We start from the raw sequence: 22,239 nt of genomic DNA, 5'->3' as shown, positions 1-22,239 counted from the left end.
AAAAAAGAAAAATAAAGCTCCAAGAATGAGCTGGTCAGATGCTAAGTCATCTACCGAAGTTTAAGTAAATAAAAGAAATCATCCTACTAAATATTTCCTTTGGCTGAAATAACCTTCATTTCAGCTGAAAAAGGTTAAACATTGACATAAAATGTACTTTTCTGAAGCAAATTAAAAGAACTGGAAAATCACAAGAAACAAATCACAGAGGTTACTAGGACAGAGCAATTTTCTGGATCTGTCCAGTGTAATACACATTCTTACAGCTTGCCACTCTCTGTTCTCCTCCTGTGGGAATTTAACCCTTCACATAGAGATGACAGCCAAGTTAAAGAGCACCTTGAATCTCTACTTTGAGTTCTCTTACCTTCCAAACTCTTCCTAGGCCCTGCAAAGATTTGACTTCTGGATGATTCTCTGTTCTTGATTTCTGACAGGTTGGCAAGTTGTTCTTTCCTACTAAGACGAAGGAAAGCTGATGGTATCTTGTGTTCTTGACTTAGTAGAAATATCACTAGTAAATGACAAGTTGACAAGGAGTCCAGAATCTCCACCATTAACTCTCAGACTAAACAGAGAAAGCATCATTCTTATGGAGAATGGCAATAAATCAACCTTCAGTGCTGAGAATGCAGTGTATGTGTTGTTTGCTGTTTGCAATTGATTCACATGCAGTTAAACTCCCCTGCGGCACGGTCAGGAAGACTTCACTGAAATTATATGAGGAGCTGCTTTATCTAACCAACTCAAAGTCATTATCAACACTGGAAAAGTCTGTTGCCATTTGTTTGAGTGCCATAAACTTCTGGGGATTCCGTTTCAAATTCCTAAACAAATCTGAGTTGTTAGCTTAAAAAAAAGGGATATTCTTGACTGCTCTGGAAAAAATATTACTGAGATTTTGGAGGAGATGCTGTTGGCTGGTTGTAATATTAAGCAATATTGATATAGCATATCTGCTTTCCAGATGATGTCATGAACAATCAGATACAAATATCTGAAGGCATTACTTTGTGAACTAGTTTGGCTGAACTCTAAAGAAAGACAACCTTTTCACTACAATACTGGTACTAAGTGACTACAAATTTAACACATCTTAACTTATCTTATTTAAATGACAGATAGGCAAAGAAATCTTAGGTTTCTCCTGGATCCTACAAGAAACAGACTGGTAAACCTACAAGAAAAAGCCTAGGCATAATAGAGCAAAACCATTCTGTTTTCACTTGGGATTTGGAAATTTTGATACTTTACTTTCTCAAGTGTCTGAAATTGTACACTAGAATAGGCTTTCTTGTGCATCAAAATAGATAGGTTACTCCAATTGTACCTGTGTGATTTGTAGAAGGCAAAGAGCTTTGACTAATCAAACACATATCCTACACATTACCTGATAAATATTATTTACTTATGACAAGGGCATACTGTTTTCTTATGAATTCACCTTCCACTTAGAATTCAGAAATATTTCTCTTCTCACTGGGATGATAAAAAGCTAGCGTTAGCACTGTTTTAACAAAACTACAGTCTGCCAGAATGAGGAATGGAAAAAGGAACCAGAAATTATGAAGATAAGTTGATGTTCAGCTTTCTGACATACAGGTGGGGGTGCAAAACACATCCAATTCAGGTTTCTACTTAAAGATAACATTTTTCACCATGGCCAAACATGTCAATTAAATTTTGCAAAAGATACAGAATATTAACTGGTACTAGTGCAAGGGCTGCAAGACTTCTTTTCTGTAAATCCCTGAACAGGAAGTGGCTGTAAGCTAAGACAATATAATGGGGAAACATCATTACGTGTTTACTCCAGTTTTATATTTCCTTGGCACCAACTAGAGATAAAACATCAGACTACTCATACTTTTAGTGTGACCCAATACAGACAGCTATTCTTACAATAGTACATAGCATGCAAGAAAGTATAATGTACGTACCAGGGTGTAGTGGTAGACAGGAGCAGATGGGTAGTCTCCTCTTTTATAGGTTTTCATAGAGGGGTTTGCTCAATGTGGAGAAAAGTAAGAAAAATCAAATGATCTTAATAAAAGAAATGAGAAAGAATACTCACAAAACAATAACACCACAATGTCTGATTATCTTGTATGAATTGCAACATTCAAAACTCTGTCAAACCCAGTATACGAAAATTTTCAAATGTTACACATTGGCTGCAAGTTAACTTCTCCAGTAGCTTCCAATAGCACCTGAACCTATATACCTGTGCTACATTTGTGATAAATTATTCAGACAGATATTTTACTGACTTTAGTTTATTAACATTCACCAAATCTGATCTGTCACACTTAAGCTGTTCCAAGTACTGGAACTAAAAGCTAAGAGGAGCTAAGAGAAGAAAATGGTTGCATGATGATATGATTTCTTGAGACGAGAAACTCAAACATGCTAGCTAATCAAAGAAAGAAAAATGACTGAAAGAGACAAAGAGTGACTTTCCATATTTGTATTTTTCCTTCTGAGTGATTAGGGATAAATAATGAAAATAAATGGAGTGATTTGTCTTATGGAGAGAAATTTTATTTGCTTTATTTACACAATAAATCTAATAGAAACAAGGAGAAAAAAAATGGATGTGGCAAAAGGTTGCATTGAGGTTTTTATTTAGATAGGGTTGAAAACAAAGGAGGAGGACTGGTGAAGGGAAACTTTGCTCTTCTAGTTTATGTTATTTTTAACTGAAGTAGGTTTGCCAATCTTTGTGTGATTATTTCTGTTGCTGTAAAGTAATTTAAATAAGATGGCATTTATAATCTTTTAAATGAGGAGGGATTCATTTGACAGGTTCGGAGAGCTAGATGAGGATGTCTTTATAGGAACGAAGTATTTAAACTTTCACCATAATCTACAGTATCTGAAGTCCCACTTCAGTTGCCCAAACCCTAGCATATCCATCTCCTATGCGTAGGCCTGACAGCTGTAGCACAGGACATCAACACCAATGTCCTATTTAAGCTGCAGAAGGTCTCTAGACAGAACACCCAGAGAACCCAAGGGAACAGGTGACACAGCTAAATTAAACTCAAAGTGGGAAGCTAAATTAAAGCCAGTGCAAGCTAACAAGGCCTGGGACAACTCAAGAGGCCAGATGGATCCCTCAACTTCAGGGTGAGCGGGGTATTTCTCCAGACTTCGCTGGCTGTACTCACAAGATGTCCAGGGACCCTTGGGGCAGCTGAGGTATCTCATTCATGTGCTTGGGCACCCAAATTCAGATGTTTAAAATCTGAAGGTAAATTCCATCCTTTGTATACTGGAGATTGCTAATTATCATTAATTATCTCAGACAACTTCTAATCTTCAGTGAAGGTAGATACATGCTATTAAGTGAAAGATAGAAACAAGCTCTATGAACATCTTCCTGTCATTAAAACACTTCTACTTACCTCTGTCTCATTAAAGAATGTATTGTATCGCACTCATAAATCCTGAAAGAAGATTAACATCTTTGTTGTATATGGGTGATGTCGCATTTGCAGTCATGTTAAAGTCAAGAGAAAACTGCATTTTTCCCAGAAAAACACCTTTCATCATTTTCTACAGACTCCTTTTGTGTTGTGACCACATAAGAATGTGTGTTCCTAGGAACTCAGTAAAGATTATTTCCATCTGAATTTCTTATTACAGATTTGATGGCTTACCCTTACCTTAACTTTATTTGCAGGAAAGCATGGCATCTGAGATTCACTGCGAAATTCCCTTCCACCAAACAAGGGACTCCAGGATCAGTTTGAAGACATTAAGACAAAGCATTAGTGAGGTAATTAGAAATCAGTGCATATCTTATATATTGTCCCACCCAAAACTAAAAATGTGTGTAGATACATTTTGAAAAATATGCTTCTAATATTACTGATCAGTCTCTACCTTTATCTTGCCTTTAATATATATTTGGGTCTAGAAATCTAAGGATTAATGAACTAGTGACTTTTTCTTTAATTTGAGTAACATGATATATGTATTTATTTTGCCTCAGCTAGTGCATTCTTTCTCATTCAGTTTGATACACAACATGAAAATTAATATTTATTACTTTTACCAAATAAATAACATGTGTTGTTATAGAGTAAAAATTATGACAGCCTTCAATATAGATTGCCTTTTTAACTCTGAAAATAGAGTCTGTTTTTACAATAATATTATAAGCTGTCACTGAGCTTTTTCAGGCAAGGACTCTCTGGAAACAAAAATTAAATTCTAGAGGAAAGTCACTAAAAGTTAAAATTAATTGAGAATGTTGCAGAGTTTTCAGTTCTTGGTGCGAATGATAGCTCTTAAACTATTGCTCTACTCAGTTAACACTGGACTATTTTATACCTCTGTAATATACTTCATTCCTCTTTAGTTATACTGCAAATGTTTCCTAGCAACCTGGTACTGGGAAACTTAAAAGAAAAAGATTAAATTTTCCTGGAATCACTGAAAACTCTCCTAGTGTTTTCCTATGAGTGTTTGAAAGGCAAAGCAGCAAACTCCAGTCTTGGTCTTACTGATGTTGTCCTGTAACAGTATTATCTTGATGATTTGGTATAGACCGTTTGACTTGTACTGATGAATATTTGGAATCAAACTCTCATCGCCACACAGCATTTGTTTGTAAACTATCAGCACTCACTAAACCTCCAGTCTGGAGGATCTGTTGCACCGGTTCTATTCTCAGATTTTCCTGGGTTATCATGGCAGAACTTCAGTACTACACTTTTAGATATGAAAAGATACATGCAGCGTTTCCTGTGATCTCTTTGTCTGGTTACTTCTTGCCTGCACCTCAAGCTGCCTTTGGCACTTCTTTTATTTATTAACTGATGCTCAGGCAATTACTTGTTTTGACTCTTGGAAAGTTGTATAACAAACATTAACCTCCCACACGACTGGAAATATACTGGGTACTGTATGAGACTGTCTGTAAGACGGTATTTACCTTAGAGGTGGTTATAAATAAAAAGTCAGTATTCTTTAATTTTTATGATCCATAGACGTATTTAACAGTGTATATTCTCTAGAATAGAAGGTGCCTCTTAACTATAGCTGCTGGCATACAATTTCTTTGACTTTGCTTTACTCAGTCAAAGGACACTACAGGAATCTGACTATTTCACAGCAGACATGTTACTCTAGAGCCTTAACTTGTTTATTATTTTGTTATTCTGTAACTGTGTGAACTTCATGGTAAACTGTGGCTTGTGCTCAGGACTGTGGTAGTAGCAATCCTAGTCCTTTAGGGCGAGAGAAGAGAGAACAGTTTGCAACTGCCAGCAGCAATTGTTCATGCCAGCCAGGAAACTAGCCACACACTGTCGCTACCTGCGGTTCCCAGCCTTCAGGGCAGAGGAGGGAGCACGTATACTTTCAGCTGAGCAACTTCTCATTCCCCAGTTCTGGAGGAACCAAGCCTCTTCTGACAGATGAGCCTAAATGGAGCAGCAGGGAACTGCACCCTCAGGAAAAGGTTGAGAGACCCACTCAGTAGTAAAACCAACTAAAGGGTCTTGCTATTCATCATTTCTTTGTATTGTTGGTGTACAATATATCTACTTCAGTCACTCAAAAGTTCATCCTGCATAAAGCATGAGACAGGATAAATTGGAGAGGTGAAGTAGAGGTGGTAGCAGAGAAGGTGTCTTCCCAGGGAACCTTTCCAGGGCCACCCTAACTAGGGACCTGCAGCAAAAACTCAAAGACTTGATCAGAGGAATTCTTGGGTCACAGGGCTAGGATGCCAAGGGACACACCAAAAGCTTCATTTCTGTTGCAGAGCAGACTTAAGTATAAAGCGTGAATTTTCACAGTAAGTGGCATATTAGAAGTCAAACACTTGACCTAAGTCTGTATACTGGAAAACTATGGCTAGACTTTAATTAGCTCCCCTGACTGCCACAGCTGCAATGTTCACCAAAGTGATTTTAAGCAAGAGTGGCTGTTACTACACTTATAAAGAACCTGAATGATTTATCCTACTTGATTGAACCAGCTACAGTTCAAAGAGAAATGCAGTTGGCTTATGAAAAATGTTGATGGATCAGTAGAAAGAAAGGAAGACTTCTGAAGTTTCTTGAATTAGCCTTTGAAAAAGGAGGCCAATTTTCATCTTGGTTTATCTAGGCAAGTATGGATGACTCCACAGGCAAAAGAAACTTATCTCAGTCTGTTTAGGATATGATATCTGAATGAGCTGAGATATGGTCCTCTCTGGACTCATCAAATATGAAACCTAACTCACTGCTATATTCTTTGGAAAACTTGTCATATTGGGAAAGCAGATATATTCCAGATGAGCTGTTAAAGATAGTATCCAGAAGTGGTTTTAATCAAATTATGATTCATTAAATAATATTCCTGGAGGTTTGCCTTGTCCTTTTCTGTTTGTCATCAAAATCAGGCACGCTGCTGTGTGTATTCGCAGGATTGTCTGGTGATACAAAATGGTTTTTATTACACCAAAGTTCCAATTTTATCAAATAAAATTAACTGAAATAAATTTCTAAAATTCTCTCTATTTACCTCAATGTCACGAGGCAGACTTGCATACTGGGGATTGAAAGTCATATCAAATGAAAGCCACCACCTTGGAAATATGTCACTTTAGGGTCTGCCTGAAGGTGATCTATCCATCGTATGACCTAGGGGTGGTTGTATGAGGGTAGCTACTTATCTTCTGGGTGTTCCATGAAGTTTTACAATAATTTGATTGCATGGTAACCTTCGTGGTATGTGTCTTGCATATCAAAACATATGCTGTGCTGTAAATATATCTAGATCTTAGAGGTAAATATTCAAAACCCTCAAGACTGAGTTAATAAGTTAGAGCAGCCTATTCAAGTGAAAAAGAAAGAACCTGCTTAGGCTGTCAATACAATTCACAAAATGAATTTTTGTGCTGTGTCCAGGGAATGTTGGAGTCAATATTTGTGGCAATAAAATGTCAAGCACTGTAGAAGTACAAAGCTGTGTTTCTTGCATCACTGTTTTTAGAAAGGTGGAAACTCTTCCAGTTTTAAAGTGACAGTAATAGTTTGGAAGTTTTAACAGTTTATTCATGTTGAAGGGCTGGGAAACGTAAGATTTTTTTTTCTCCTCCCTATCTTTTTTTAGACCCTGAGCACATTGCCAAAAATGTAAGGGTTTACTGTAGAATTATATGAAAAAGACTGAACCACTGAAACAAGAAATGACCTGAAAATGCAGGATGAATTACCAAAGGTAACAAAGGGCTTAGACTGTATTCTCCTGCTCCTGATTCATGATAACCTAATGGTGGAGGATGGAGTATATTGGTATATTAGAAGGACGCTATTGATCTAGAAATCAGACCTTCTTGAAAAAGGTGCATAAGTCTTTGACTCCTAAACATTGTACTTGTCAGAGATAAATGAGAGAGGGAGAGGAATGTTAACTTGGAACAAAAAAAATTCCACAGCTGAAATAGGCTCCTGTCCTTGTATCAAGGCCTTACATTCATTATTTTCTGAGATGACAAAGAGGTGATGACATAGATTAGCTTGCAGACTGGATGGGCAGTTTAACATTGCTGACTCTCCTAAGCCAGGAGCATAATTGCGTTCTGTTTGATGTCTATGTCGTCTTAAGAAGGAGCATATATATCTAGGATTTTGCAGTCCACAGCCCACTTTAGGAGAAATTTGTGACATCCTGAGCATGATCCAAGTGTGACTTGGATGACATGAGCATCATGGGGAATCTTGGCATGCACTCTAGTGGAAAAAAACTGCCTCCAGTTTCAATGGATAGGAAGAAAAGAGGAGATCTTCCTGCCCTGCACCAATATCCCCTCCTTTTCAGGAAGCTCCCCCTTAAGCCATAGGGACTCTCTGACTCCAGCAGCAAGTGTAACTCGAGTAAAGGTCCAGCCGTGAGGGCTCCGGGCATGGACTGAGCTCTGGTGAAGGTTCAGCAAAGAGTAAAATACCCGGTTTACAACTGTGGAAGGTGAACATGAGAAATAAGAACAGAAGGAATTAATACTAAATAAGCCCTTATGGTTACTACATATTCCATATTTTCACTTTTATTTTTAGATGGAAACCTTTTGCATTGGCACTGGCAATAAATGTTACTATTTAAAATCTCTATTTACTAGAGTATTTTCGTCCTTCGTACATCTGTATTAGAACCTTCCTTTAGCAGTTTTAAGTTCTTTACCCATTGCCAAATAACCAATTAAAAACTCAATGCTTACAGTCTCTTTTACCAAGACATGCATGTTTTGCAAAACTGATTCTCCAGAGGTCTTCTCTGGGAAGGTGGGTACTCTGATTTTCTTCCCCAAAAGTCTTATAGACAAAGGCAAGTGGTTTAACTCATTTTGTCTTCCTCCTGGAATTGTTCAATCTGTAAATTAAAGAAAAATTACAAAGACACAGCTGCTGTGGCATGACTTGCAAAAGCTCGGCACAACCAAGGGAGCCAAAGGTGGCATCAATGTGAATTTGATTCCCAGAAACTTTTAAAGGTAATTTAATTGGCAAAATATGCTAAGGTGTTATTTCATCTACCAAAGGTTGTTAATGCAAGGAAACATTCTGGTAGTCCCCTGGATTAAACCTTTCACTCACAGGAGAAGGCTGTAGAACAGGACTTTTTATCATCATTTGTGTGAATGTGAAATGCATTATAGCTACAATGCTCATAACTCACACTGAACTTATTAGCTGGAAGAAAAATCCCTCTTCATCAGCAGCATCCAGCTTTCTGTGGATTCTCATGAATATGTACTTATAGGTCCAACCAACCAAAGTCTGTGAGGAATTTTGAAAAGGCTCTTTTAGCTGCAATACATTTTCTTTTGCAAACTTCATTCCAGTTATTAGCAAAAACCAAAGTTATCCTTGTCAGGATATCATGGACTGGCAGACTGCGAATGAGTAAGCATGTGTAAGTAATTTCTACCACAGAAAAAAAATACTCTGTTGCATGCTACAAATGCCTGTTATGCCTGTTATAGAGGTCTAAGTTATTTCTTTCCAAGCTGGATACCAACACTTAATGACAGTTACTCCTGAGATAAATGGCAGTTCTTTAGATCTGGATAGCTTAGATGATACAACATTTTCCTTCAAGAAATTCTTGCATATGCATCGTGATACAAAGACTTATCCTGTGCTCTGCACGTTCAACACTGTGCTCTTGATTCTGACTAGTACTTCTGAGTGTTACGGAACACCAATATTAAAAGTAGTACTTATCATAACTAAAATTAATCTACACTCACTTTGTATTTTTTTTCTGCAGAACACTTTCTAGGACTCTGTCATTGTAATTCTTCTTTCTTGGAAATCTGGACTGCAGACTTAGAGGTCTAAACTGTCTCACAGAGTCAGAGATTATCTGAAAGCAAGGTGCAAGCCTCTTTTCTCAGAGAGACAGTAAGTTTCCTATATTACTTTCTTGTCTAACACTTTCCCGTTCATTAGATGTGACAAACATTCGTCACATGTTTTGCTTCATTCTTTCCTTTTCTCTTCTTTACAAAAAGATATAAGGGCCAGCCCCACAGACCAGTTATCTGTCTCACTAAATTATACTCTTCGATTAGTTCATTTTGTCCATGTGTGTGCTCATAGTTCACAACAAATGTGAAGTAATTCAGTTTAATTTAAAGCCAGTGACTTTAGGTCACATTGCATTACCTCATATTTGTCTGAAGTTAAGAATATGCACGTGAGCAATTATTGCAGAGTAGCTTGTATATAACAGCTGAGTTGAAGCAACCTGCTGTATGTTAAAAGGCCACAGTGTCTTTTAACGCCTGTCTACACATGATGATAACGCCGCTAACTTTTGCAGAATGTAAGTAATAGAGTCATAGTTTTACCTGTCTTCCTCTGTTATTTTGGGCCAAGGTTTTATACAATGCCTCATTCACTCCTCTCGGCAAATTTTGCCTGGTCATTAAGAGTGATGAACAAGAGAAGGAGATGGGTACTTTCGCCCTTGCCTGGCCAGGTAGCAACAGTTAGCAGCTACAGTTTTCCCATTTGGATATTAGGCAAGAGAAGGGTATGACTATTTATAGATTGGGCTTAATATATACTTTTTTAACTTGTGAACATTGGCTTAAGGTTTTCACGTTTTGGATTCAGGGGAATGAAATAGGAACCAAGCCACTTTCAATCCTTTATCAGCAGTCCTGGCTAACCAGAGAGATCCCAGTTGACTGGAGGTTAGTAAATGTGATGCCCATCTAAAAGAAGAGCAGAAAGGAGGATCTGGGAAACTACAGGCCTGTCAGCCTGACCCCAGTGCCGGGGAAGGTTATGGAGCAGAACATCTTGAGTGCCATCATGTGGCACGTACAGGACAATGAGGGGATCAGGCTCAGCCAGCATGGGTTCATGAAAGGCAGGTCCTGCTTGACCAGCCTGATCTCCTTTGATAAGGTGATCTGCTTAGTGGGAGAGGGAAAGGCTGTGGAGGGAAAGGCCACACCTCAAATAATGAGTTGAGTTGTGGGCCCCTCACTACAAGAAAGAAATTGAATTCCTGGAGCGTGTCCAGAGAAGGGTGTGGAGAGCAGGTCTGATGAGGAGCAGCTGAGGGAACTGAGGTTGTTTAGTCTGGAGAAGAGGAGGCTGAGGGGAGACCTTATTGCTCTCTACAACTACCTGAAAGGAGGTTGTGGTGAGGTGGGGGTTCACCTCTTCTCCCAAGTAACAAGTGATAGGACAAGAGGAAATAGCCTCAAGTCACAGCAGAGGAAGTTTAGATTGGATATTAGTAAAAATTACTTCACCAGAAGGGTTGTCAAGCATTAGACCTGGCTGCCCAGGGAAGTGGTTGAGTCACCATCCCTGGAGTTATTTAAAAGACATTTGGGTGTGGTGCTTAGCGACATGGTTTAGTGGTGGACTTGGCAGTGTTAGGTTAACAGTTGGATTTGATGGTCCTAAAGGTCTTTTCTAACCTAAACGATTCTATGAGTCTATGATTCTATGATTATTCATCCTCACCTTTTTGGGTAGAAGCCTGCTAGGCTATGTTAAATTACTGGTGATCTTAGTTCAGTTCAAAATAGCTTGATCTCTGTAATGCCACAAGTACAGGTCTCCATAGGCATAACAGGAAGGCACGGATTTAATTAGCCTGGATGCATTTCATTTTACTTAGGCGACACTTGCCTGTTAGTCAGTGAGGCAGTTGACTGAACCTGGAATATTTTTGGGCTGGTCTAAATCCCAGAAAGTAAAACAGCCTTAACAGAAGAATTTTTTCTTTAGAATGAATATCATAGTCTTGTGTTTTGGTATTGAAAAAGTCAATGTCAAGTTCCACATTTGTTGAATACAACAGATATACAATATCTGTTGTGGATTTGATCAACATTATATTCCCAAATAAATTATTTTCCTTTCATTGCTAAATTCTCCTTTGAGACAGGGCTTCAAACTTTGGCCTGTGTCACTTTGCTTACTATGTAATATTTTATTTTATTCCAATATTTTAATAAATAAATTGTGAAAGTGATCCTTAAAACAAAGTACCATATTCTAAGATATGAGGTCTGAAACAAATTAAAACTCTGAGTTTATGAGCCATACTCTGTTTGGTGGGCTGGTACATAGTTTTCATTTTCTGCAAGTCAGTCAGAAATATGGACTCCAGATCCTGCATAAAGGAGAGGCCAGAACTTACCAGTGGGTCAAATAGCAGTAGTTGCCAATAGCAAAAACTAGATTAATATTTTTCCAGCCCCTCCAGGCAAATATCTCTCCTGTGAAGTCTACTTGAATTATACAGAGAAAGAACATGACTATTACAATCTGGAGAAATAGATTAACATAAAACCATGAATATCTGTACTTACCCAATAGAGGAGGTATTGGCCTTTTGTTAAAAAAAATGAACTAAGAAGTGCAATTTAATTTTGAAATATTAGACTTACTTCATCTGTTTAAAAAATGAAGAGAAAACTTTCTTTAAACTATTAAATAAGGAATTTTAAAATAATAGACAGAAGATGTAAAATAAATCCATGAAACCAGATAGAAAAAAAAAAAAGAGGGAAAAAACCCCAAACCTCTTGCCTTTAAAAAAAAAAGTATTCTGCTTCTCCACATGAAGATATCCACCAGCTCCTCCTTTTCTGTTCGTTCTCTTCCACCTCCCCTAAATTCTTCACAGTGTTGCCCTACTCATTGCCATCGTGTGACACCTGCCTCCTCCCACTCCATCCACTTCTCTCCCAGATCCTGCTGCTCTCTACGGCAGAACCACATTCACTCTACAGTGCCTAGAAGTCTCTTTTGCTATAATTAATCTGAGTGCTAGAGGAATTGCCTCAAGCAATTAAAACTAGGAAATCAAACAGAACAATTCTCCAGATAACATTTACTAGTCTCCACTGGAGTGAGAATGTCAATATTTCTTGATGGGTTTTCGTTTAGAAAAAAGGAAATGAATTACCAAATCAGAGAAGGCCCATGATTCTACCAGAGCAAAACAATATCTGAACACACAGAGCAGAAGCAAATAAATCATGCAACATGGCCTTTTTAAAGGTCACAAAATAACAAGTAGTTCAAGACTAATTGGTATTGGCACATCTATTGTAAAGAGGGGGAAAAAGTGATCGATGACCAAATGACAGAAAGAAACCTAGAAAATACATACATCATAAAATGATGACAAGGTCAAAGTAGTGACCTCTGATGAGAGTAGATGAATGCAAAAGTGGAGAGTAGTGTCATACTTTTATTTATTATGACTGGGTTTTATAATGAAGATAAAACTTTTAAAGAATCTACTTCAGTGGAGAATTAAAGTGTTAGTGAAAAGGAAAATTAAAGTTAAAATTTTAAAAGCCTACAAACCTGAACTGTTGAAAGAAACTTATTTGGCATGCGTGAATAAGGAGGAATCACCACTGAAGAATCATTAGATCATCAATGAAGTCAGAAGTAGGGAGATTATGACAAACATGTAGGAATGATTGTTCAGATTAAACACTCAATAAAGTGCATTTTTGTGGCACTTCAAAAGGTTTCTTTTTCTTTTTGGTCATTTTTTCATTTTGCATTTAATGAAGAGCCTTTGCAAAGCCAGTGAATGCTAACACCTTAATGGTTGCTAGTGCATCTTTACGGTATCGAAGTCACAGTTGAACAATAAAAAACCACTGTTATCCCCTGCGATCCCACATTTGCTCTTCTTGTCCTTTACACAGAATCACAGAACAGTTGATGTTGGAACGGACCTCTGGAGGTCATCTGGTCCAACCACATCATGGGGGGATTTCCTTCCAAATAACACTGTGAAAACTTTTCAGGGCTAAGTTCTGCTCCCAGGTACCTACATTAGTAAAACCAAAACCTGTATGAAACGCATTTTGCTGTGAACAGGGAAATTTGTACTCTAAAGTTCAGCAGGAATTTCTCAAAGGGTGGTCTAATGTTGCTTTCCAGATTACACTAGAGTAAATTACATCATCCCAGAGCACTCTCAGACAATTCTGTCATTCCTGAATGCACTTTCAGGGATTCCTTACAGATCTTTAACCGCCTCTGAGCAACTCTTAAAGCAACCTGAGTTTTTAATCCCAGTGTTGTAAAACATAGAGCTTAGAAAGTAGGTAGTACTATTAGAATTTTTAAATATCCTAAATATAGAGCTAAGGTAAAACTTAGAACACCTTCATTCACCAGCAAGACTTTGACTAATTAAGTTAGAAATAGACATTCCACCAAAAACCTGAGAAAAGAACAACAAAAAAAAAAAAGAAAACAAAACAAAAAAAAAACAGGAAAATACACTTCTGTGGTTTTCCCTCTATACCGAGTGACATATCTAGAAAGCTTAGCCTAAGCTGAAGTTTAAAAGAACAAATACCTGAGGTGTGAATGACTGAACAGTGCCATGCTTCCACCTTGACCAGTAAGCATCTGCGCAACCTTCGGCAAAGTCATTACCTGATTTTGACAGGTTTTTTTAAGGTAAGTTACTTGTACTTTAAGAAAATCTGAAGACCTAAATGGAAATATTAAGCTAGGTTTTCCTTACAATACACATAGCTGACTGGGATGCAAATCTTAGGACAAGAATTTACAATTGCTTAAAAACACTGCTCAGATGATCACACACAGCTAGCACATGAATTTATATTCACTGTAGTATTAGTATGCACCTCTGATGCATTTTTCACAGTAGGAATAAAATGAGAGGAGAAGATTGTAACATCTTGCATAGAATATTCCATCTCCCTTTCATACCAGCTACTCACTTTGTCATATATTACACCACTTTTCTTCCCTGTTCCTAACAATTCACCTCATCAACATGCGCAGAAAGAGACAGCTCTCCTTTTACCCAATTAATAAAATAAGACAACACTTGTATACTTGCTCTTTATAAGCAAGTGTATTGATCACAAAATATGGCTGTTTCTGTATGAATTCCTGTTCAATTACCACACAACTAACCTGTCTAAAATCCCACCATATGTTATCCCGTTTGTTTCTTTCAGCTCCCTTTATATCAGGCAGAAAGCATTTGCTTGCAGTGATCACTGCATACATTGCAGTCCATATTCTTACTACGGACAACAGAAAGCACTTTATGGAATATAGCATTATTAATCTGAGAAAATAAAGCACCAGTAGTATTTACCTACTATGCATTATCATGGTGATATTTTGATAAAAAACAGTCAAAAGAAGCTTGTGAATACAGAAAAGAAAATACAATTAAGTTTATAAAGTTACAGGTCTTATTTCAAGAGCCAAAAATCACTGCACTCACACAGCCTGAGCATCTTCTCGTTTACTGTCTCCTCCATTCGCCACACTGGGAAAGAGTTAGGTAATACATACGATCTTTTGCACATCTCAGTCAGGAACATATAAACACAGGTTAGAAGCAGTTGTTTGTTTTATGGTTAAAAACTGCTTTGCAGACTCTAAACCTCAGTGCAAATTCTGCATGGCCCCAGCACAGACATCACATGCAGCACACAAGCAGACTAAAGTAGTTGCAGGGTTTATGCAGTTGCTGCTATCTTGTTCACCCAGCTCCTGGGCAGGAGACCTCCCGAAAGCAGTTACAAGAATGTTAACTCCAGAAATAAACTTTTGATAGATGTTCATAGAGTAATGCTATTCTGGTATAATGATTAATAATATATGAATAAGCATTTACATTAGCAATGCTTTTATGGAATAATTTCACTCTTGGTAATAAAGAGTTAATCACTAGCTTTTCTGTACTATATTTCCTTTAGATGACTGATGCCGGAAGAGTCTGAGTAACCTGATAGGAAGTCTCTTTGACATATATCATAGCACTAGGTCTTGTATAAGGATTAAAGATTTTTCCAAGACAGGGGTGGAGGGGCAAAGCTCAAAGACTAATTTATTTCCAGACAGATACCATAGCAATAAGATTAAGATATCCTCCCTTCCTGCAAGACAAAAATAAACAACCAAGGAGAAAAAGCAATAAAATGATTTTTTTTTTCCCCCCAGCTAGTAAGCTTTATTAGCTCTTCAGGAGTTTTTTTTAAAGGTTTTAAAAATATATTGAGCTAAAAAGTAAACATTTTCCAACTTTATAAACTGAAGTTTCCACTCTCAGCTGAGCACCGAGTGGAAAAAATATGTAGGGATTAGGACTTGATTCAGGAAAATACTCTGGTGCATCTTTACAAACAATCATGTGTAAGGGCCACAGAATTTAGTTAATCCCATTCCCCCATGTGGTGCACGTGCAGGGGGAATATCAATACAAACAAGAGTATGATTTCAGAGATCTGCCCATCTCAGTTAGTCCAGCTGCCAGCCCTCCCAGTTCTCCTGTTGTTCAAAAGGCCGCAGCAGGAGAACCCAATATCATTCATTGTGTCAGCGTCTCAGCCCACAAATACTTAAGTCTTTATCCTCTTACAGGACAGAAATATTGGCTGGCTGAAGCATACTCACACCATTTTCCCGGGGGGCAAACAAGCCATTTGCTGTGCATGCAGGCTAGCACTTGTAGGATACTACCAGTATCAGAATCACTCTTCCGGGCTTCACCTTAGCTTCAGGGTTCCTCTTAGTTCAGGGAGAACCTTCGTCTGTAAGTTTAGTGTTGTATAATGTATTTATTCATTGCTTTTCTCTCAGCTTGAACAATAAAATGCCAGAGACACCAGATTCAGTTTTGAGATTGACTTCAGCAACTTTGGCTTATGTTCATGACCATTTTCATGTTGTTGGTGCTGCAGTAGCTGCTTTTAGTTTTATTTTAGTTTTAAATTCACTTAGATTTTCCCCCCTTCAGTTTATGAGAATATCTAGCTGTTATGGTAAGTTTCATAACTTTTTTTTTGTTATTGTTTGGGTTTTTTAGGGTAAATTCTAGGAGAAATTAGAGTTTACAGTATCCCTTTAATTATCCAAATAATACTAACAGGCTGTTGCAGTATTAAAGCACATGCAGTAAAATCATACTTGATGGAAGATAATTTTCTTATGCAAATGACTTTGATTACGACGAGATAATTTGTAATCATAAATACTAAATTCAGACAAACAGAGCTTGATCATTCTAACAGTGCAGTGGGAAATGGAAATTGCATATCATTGTGTGTCAGGCTTACCGGAAAAGGTTAGTCCCTTTATTGTCTTTCAGTTGTGTTTGCATACAGACTAAAAGCAATTAAGGAGAATTCAGTGTGTAATAAAGGACATGCTACCATACTCATACTTAACAGGTATTCTGGAATTAAAACATTTTTGAACCACAATTTATTTTTTTTAATTTTAACTAAACAAGCACAGTTTTGAAAATAACTGCTCCACCAGTGACAATCCTATAATGACTCTGTGTATAGTAAACGCATATCAAAGATGCAGTCTTTCTCCACATGCATCTCAAACAAAAAGTGTTCTTTTATTTTTTTATTTCACTTCTCACCATATTTTGTTGCATTTACAGAAGGTAGAACCTGGAGTAAAATCTGTTATTTCATCACTTTTCAGATATCACGAGGGACATTATAGCTAGCTGCATTTTCTCTTCAAACTCAGTACGTAATTATTCTGTAGGAACTTTACCAGGAGCCATCAAAGCCCTTGTTTGTTGTTAACGGTTCAACTGAAAGTGAGGAGACAAAACATATACTACCTACACACAAAGGCCACTGTTGGTATGACCGAGGAGAGTGGGATACAAAGAGTACTGTTTATCATTTGGAGTGGTCTTTGCTGTAACTCAGATTATACTCATTTCAAAAGCACTCATCAGCCAAATGGAAAGCAAGAGAAACCATGCATGACCCCTCTTAAATAAATCTTACCTTGCAAGTCTAAGATCATGCAGGTTTGGCTTTTTCATGATTTTGATTGCCAGCAGTTTAAACGTCATGGGTAGAACTGGTACATTGTACAAGCTCCAAAAACAGGAATCACAGATCATTTTCATTTCTAAGGAAGGAAGAACACAAAAGTCGTTCATAAGCCACTATGTCACAGAATCACAGAATGGTTGAGGCTGGAAGGCACCTCTGGATCTCGTCTAGTCCAATCCCCTTACACAAACAGGGCCACCATTTAACTAAATCTAAAAGGAGCCGCACGTCAATTAAATGTTAAATGTTTTCCTTATTTCTCAACCTTAATGTGGGTTTTGCAAGTTGTTCTTTACATTTATGAAATATAAGTAACATATCTTGAAATAATTTCACTGCAGAAATGTTGGTTTCTTTTCTCTGGAAGAACAGAAATCACTGTGCAAGAGAAAAAAAACAGCTGTCATTCTTATAATTCAGTTTGTTGCTTAAAAATGATGAAGGAAGATTGGCATCATACCTATAGACATGGAACACCCCTGTTCTCTGGTACCTGAGTATTGCTACTATCTTCAGAAACAGCATTAGAGGATGCCAAACATACCTAGACTTATTTTTCTCGTGTTACTGCTGTTGTCTACCACCTCAAACTGAGCAAATCATTTGACCAAATTAATTTAATATGCATCAAACGGCTACAAATACAAAAATTATATTAAACACTGAAGAATACCAACTGATGTTACCAATATTCACCTAATTTGAAGCGGCTCATACAGAGCCTGGAAATTTGTACGAGGGCATTTGTAATGACTGCGTATCCATTTCATTTGAAATACGCGTTAGCAGTTCATACAGGTAGCTAATATCCCTCCCTGCTTAGTTTACTGAGGCTAAAAGAAAAAAACTCTGAAAATTAACCACTGCTTCAGATCAACTGAAATCCTCCTGCTTTCTTATGGCTCAAGCGGTAGATAAAAAATGAAAGCATTTACTAAATCTAAAAGAAGCCATAGGGCAATTCATGTAATTGCTTCACGAATCTGCCCTAATTGTTTTTCAGTAGTAAAACTGCATAATTAAATTTGTATTTGGCCTCCAAACAGTATCTCAATCAAAATATTCCAGAAAAAAAATGAAAACAAAACCCCGTTTTCCTCCAGTAGAAAACATGTTTCTTTATTCTGGCCAGGCTAGAGGTAAATGAGGAATTTGTTACAGTTTGGGGATTTTGTGAGAATTTTAATACCAGCTACCACCAATTTTAAGTGTTTTAGAAGCAATTTTTTATTGTATGGATTTAACTGTATCTAAATGGAAATTTAAATAGAAGATGTGAGGGAAAGTTAGAAAATTACTTTCAAAGCCTATGTGTCTGGGTTCTGACTTTTTGATGTTCATACAACCTTAGGTTTGGGAAGCAAAGAAGACAATGTAAAATATAACTCGAACCTAACATTAAAAAAACCCAGGAAATAATCTGTAAAGGGTTGATAAACAACAATTTAATCCTTTAGTTATAATAATAAAATTTGCTGAGCCTGTATGAATGTCCAAAAGTATATGTTTACTATTAATAGATCTATTGTTTCAAGCGCACTGTGCATCACGAAATAAAATGCAGTCTGTGTGAGAAAGGTCAGGACCAATGTCTAAGTGTCAAATATTATACTAAACTTTACCAATAAACTTATTTTCTTTTTCTTGATTCAAGAGACATTTTTGTAATTTCTATTTCAAATGAAAACCACAGATGTTAGGATTAATTCAGTGTCAAATCAGAAGAAAGTAAATGTTCCTTAGGATATGGTTTCTCTGCTTTATCTTCATCTTTAAAACAAGAGTATATTATTTATTGGTTTTACATTTTATACATGTGTATATATGTGTGTGTGCTTTCAGTTTCATTTGTACAAAATAAATACATAAAAATATATTATTTTGTCGTACTCATCAGGTGGTATCAGTTGCAAGCCCTAAAAGTTTTTATGAGCATTAGTGCAAGTGCAAATCATGGCACAAATGATCGTGTGACAACTTCAATAAGCCCCTGACAAAGTACACTGTGGTTTTAAAACCCCAACTTCTGCCCTTCAGTCAATGGATCTGGACTGATAATTAGAAAATGAAGGAAAGAAAGGAGATTCCTGCAACTATCAGCAGGCCGTTTCAGTGTATACACCATGCCTTTTAGAATCCCAGAGTGCCCTGAGCTGGAAGGGTCCCACAGGGACCACCGAGTCCAACTCCTGTCCCTGCACAGGACACCCCAAATTCACACCTCTCGATATGAAGGACAATTTTTATTTTTTTAAAAAAAAAGGCACTGTAGTGTGGTGACAATTAGAATTTCTTGGGACAGCTCCTCCAGCAATGAAGTGAGATATTTAAGAGGAGTATGTGTAAATGAGCTGTAAAGTCTTTTCTCCCCAGGCATATGAATATCTAGCATATATTTTCACATAAATCAGACAGGAGCAATTGCGTGGCCTGTGGGCATCGCTTCTCCCAGTTCAACAGAGTCTACACTTTTATCTGAGATCAATATCTTTCATCTGCCCCTCAGCAGAACAGATTGCACCAACATTTCCTCCATTACTGGAAGTGGCTACTATCAGAAGTATAAAAAGACCTTACTGACCAGTCTAGTCTCTGTAGACCCCGAATGAGGCAGAACTGAAAGAGAACAGAATGTATTGTTTAATAAAAGGATAACATTTTGAAAAAAATATATCCTTCATATAATTCTGCTAATACCAGAGGAGAAACATTACAGATTTGACTCAAAGTGTTCAAAAGAAGTGATTTAACAGTTATTTCAACTCACTTTTCACTCAGAGCAGTGTGAGAATTTATTGGGTTGTTTTTTTCACCATTACTACATACCATCAGTATTTACCTCAACTAGGACTATACATAGCTAAAGGCTTTGCTCAGTCCTTGTATAAAGGAATGGCTTCTTCACTGTTTGATTTAGGGGTAGTATCTGTAGAAATTGCGTTTCCCATAATATAAGGTCTGTCCCGATTCCAGTTCCCCAACCGAATCAAGGAGGAATGGCTCATGATGAAAAACCGTAGTCCCTCAGGCCACAGGTAACTGCAAGAGAAAATGGCAGCTGCAGCTCGCAGCGCAGAGCTCTATATATCCAAGATACTCACACATCCTCCCTGGGCACTCAGGCACGCAGAACGATTTACAAATAAAGAGAAATAAATCACTCCAAGCAGTATGTAATTGTCATAAATAATTAATAAATAATGACAAGCCACTGGTTAACTAATTGCTCTATTCATTAATATTTTGCACATATGGACACAACCTTAATACTTTTATTTCCTTTTTTATGCCAGATGCATGGCTGCTGTTTCGCTTGCAATGAAAACCAGATTTGTACAGCACCATGAAAGAGCACAATAAGGGTATTTTTTAGGTGAATGAGATTTCAGATAGAGGTCAAAGCGATCCTTTTCTTTCCTGCATTTTAGGAGCTGTACTAGGCTCAGGCTTGCCATGGACATTATTATGCAAACATCATGAAAAGAATTGTCTTTTCTAGTAAATACGTTAGTAAAATAAGCTTAACAGTATACATTCATGCATGTTAAAGCCAATAGGTGTCATAGTTCCTCACTTTGCAATTGCCATCCAATATCAGCCACGGTATTTCTTTACATTTGAGTCCAGCCACTGCAAAGACATCTTTCTAAAGAGGTGGACACCTCACTAGCAGCTTTTTCAACATCAACACTTAAACTGACATTTTAATTTAGACAAAACTACCTTTATTTCTGTGCTAACTGTGCTTTAATTGATCAGAGTTCAGATCCTTCAAATGTCAATGCAATCCATGAGTACTAACCACCCTAAACATAGGTATCTATGTTAAAGATCCCTTTAGGCACCTGATTTTATGGCGTTCAAGTCTGAAAAGATCAGCTTTATTTCCAAAGTAATATACCTCTAACCTGGTCTTTTAAAGGTGACTTATGAGGCAAATTATGGTTTTAAAATGGCATGCACAAAGTGTACCTAATTAATCAATTGTTTTTTCTTTCATAACAGGTTACTTGTGCATTCTGTTGCCTGCGAAATAATTCTAAGGAATTACAGAAATACACTTGCTAAATCTTACCTTTCAACGGGTGCAGCTATTCATGCTGTGTAGTAAGCAACATTGCCACAAATAAACAAGTATAAACTTTTCTTCCCCTCATTTTTAACCAACCAAGAATATACAAAACAACACACTCTAGAATTTCTAGGCCACCAATAATTCTCTGTATACTTGTCAAAAAACCTCAGGTGCTTCTGGATTTATTTTGAGTTTGAATGAAAGATCTGGTAGAAGACAAAGGTTAATAAAAAACAAAGTCAGGTAAAGATCTGCTATTGGAATCTCTCCTGAGATTGCACTTGGTTTTGTGGCTACGTATCTCACAGACATAACATACCTTGAAGATAAATTCTTATAACTGTGGTGTTGAGCAGTCTTGCACTGAAGATTGTCAGGTGCAGGATACAAGCCTTCAGAGGAACCTTCCTCCTCGAATACTGTGAAAAAACATTCTCTAAATTGTGAGTTTCTATTTAACAAGTAAGATTTATAGTTCCAATGCTAATAAAATCTCATTTTGAGCTGAAGACTCTTTGGGCCATCTTTGGGAAGCTCACTGTGTGAGCAGATGTGCAGACCCACAGATGCATCTGTGCACCTGCATCTCAAAGCTCTGGCTAGCCATGGATCTCATCACGCTTCACCCGGCTCATGTGCTCAGAGAAGCACAGCTACCACATCGCTACTATTAAAACAAGCCCACTTGTGCTTCTGCTAAACCTTGCCAAGTTAAGTATTGTCTGGAAGTTTTTAGTCACTAAATCTAACAAAGTTTCCTCCTTCTCTGGCCTAAAGGAGCTTAAATTTTGAATCACGTTTAATG

At 37.3% G+C, this 22,239-nt stretch overlaps 2 long non-coding RNA genes across 7 annotated transcripts in view; both read right to left on the bottom strand.

The window, feature by feature from the left end:
* LOC142059656 (uncharacterized) overlaps positions 1-4,053 on the bottom strand; it is a 67,619-nt gene extending 63,566 nt beyond the window's left edge. For 4 of the 6 annotated variants that reach the window (XR_012661469.1, XR_012661468.1, XR_012661470.1 and 1 more), the window contains exons 1-3: positions 3,669-4,053; positions 1,941-2,043; positions 368-456 (exon numbers count right to left, since the gene is read on the bottom strand). This is a non-coding gene — a long non-coding RNA (uncharacterized LOC142059656). Of the gene's footprint in view, positions 1-367; positions 460-1,940; positions 2,044-3,668 lie in introns of all 6 variants that reach the window. The other 2 variants (XR_012661471.1, XR_012661473.1) reach the window with 2 other exon arrangements.
* Positions 4,054-4,056: 3 nt separating this feature from the next.
* On the bottom strand, positions 4,057-22,205 carry LOC142059657 (uncharacterized). Its single transcript, XR_012661475.1, has 3 exons — positions 21,754-22,205; positions 17,309-17,435; positions 4,057-5,432 (listed from the first exon to the last, which is right to left on the bottom strand). It is a non-coding gene; the product is annotated as an uncharacterized LOC142059657 (long non-coding RNA).
* Between the last annotated feature and the right edge of the window lie 34 nt (positions 22,206-22,239).

This window comes from Phalacrocorax aristotelis, chromosome 7, assembly GCF_949628215.1.
Source record: "Phalacrocorax aristotelis chromosome 7, bGulAri2.1, whole genome shotgun sequence".
NCBI classification, from domain to species: Eukaryota; Metazoa; Chordata; class Aves; order Suliformes; family Phalacrocoracidae; genus Phalacrocorax; species Phalacrocorax aristotelis.
This window is presented reverse-complemented; position numbering and strand designations above follow the sequence as displayed.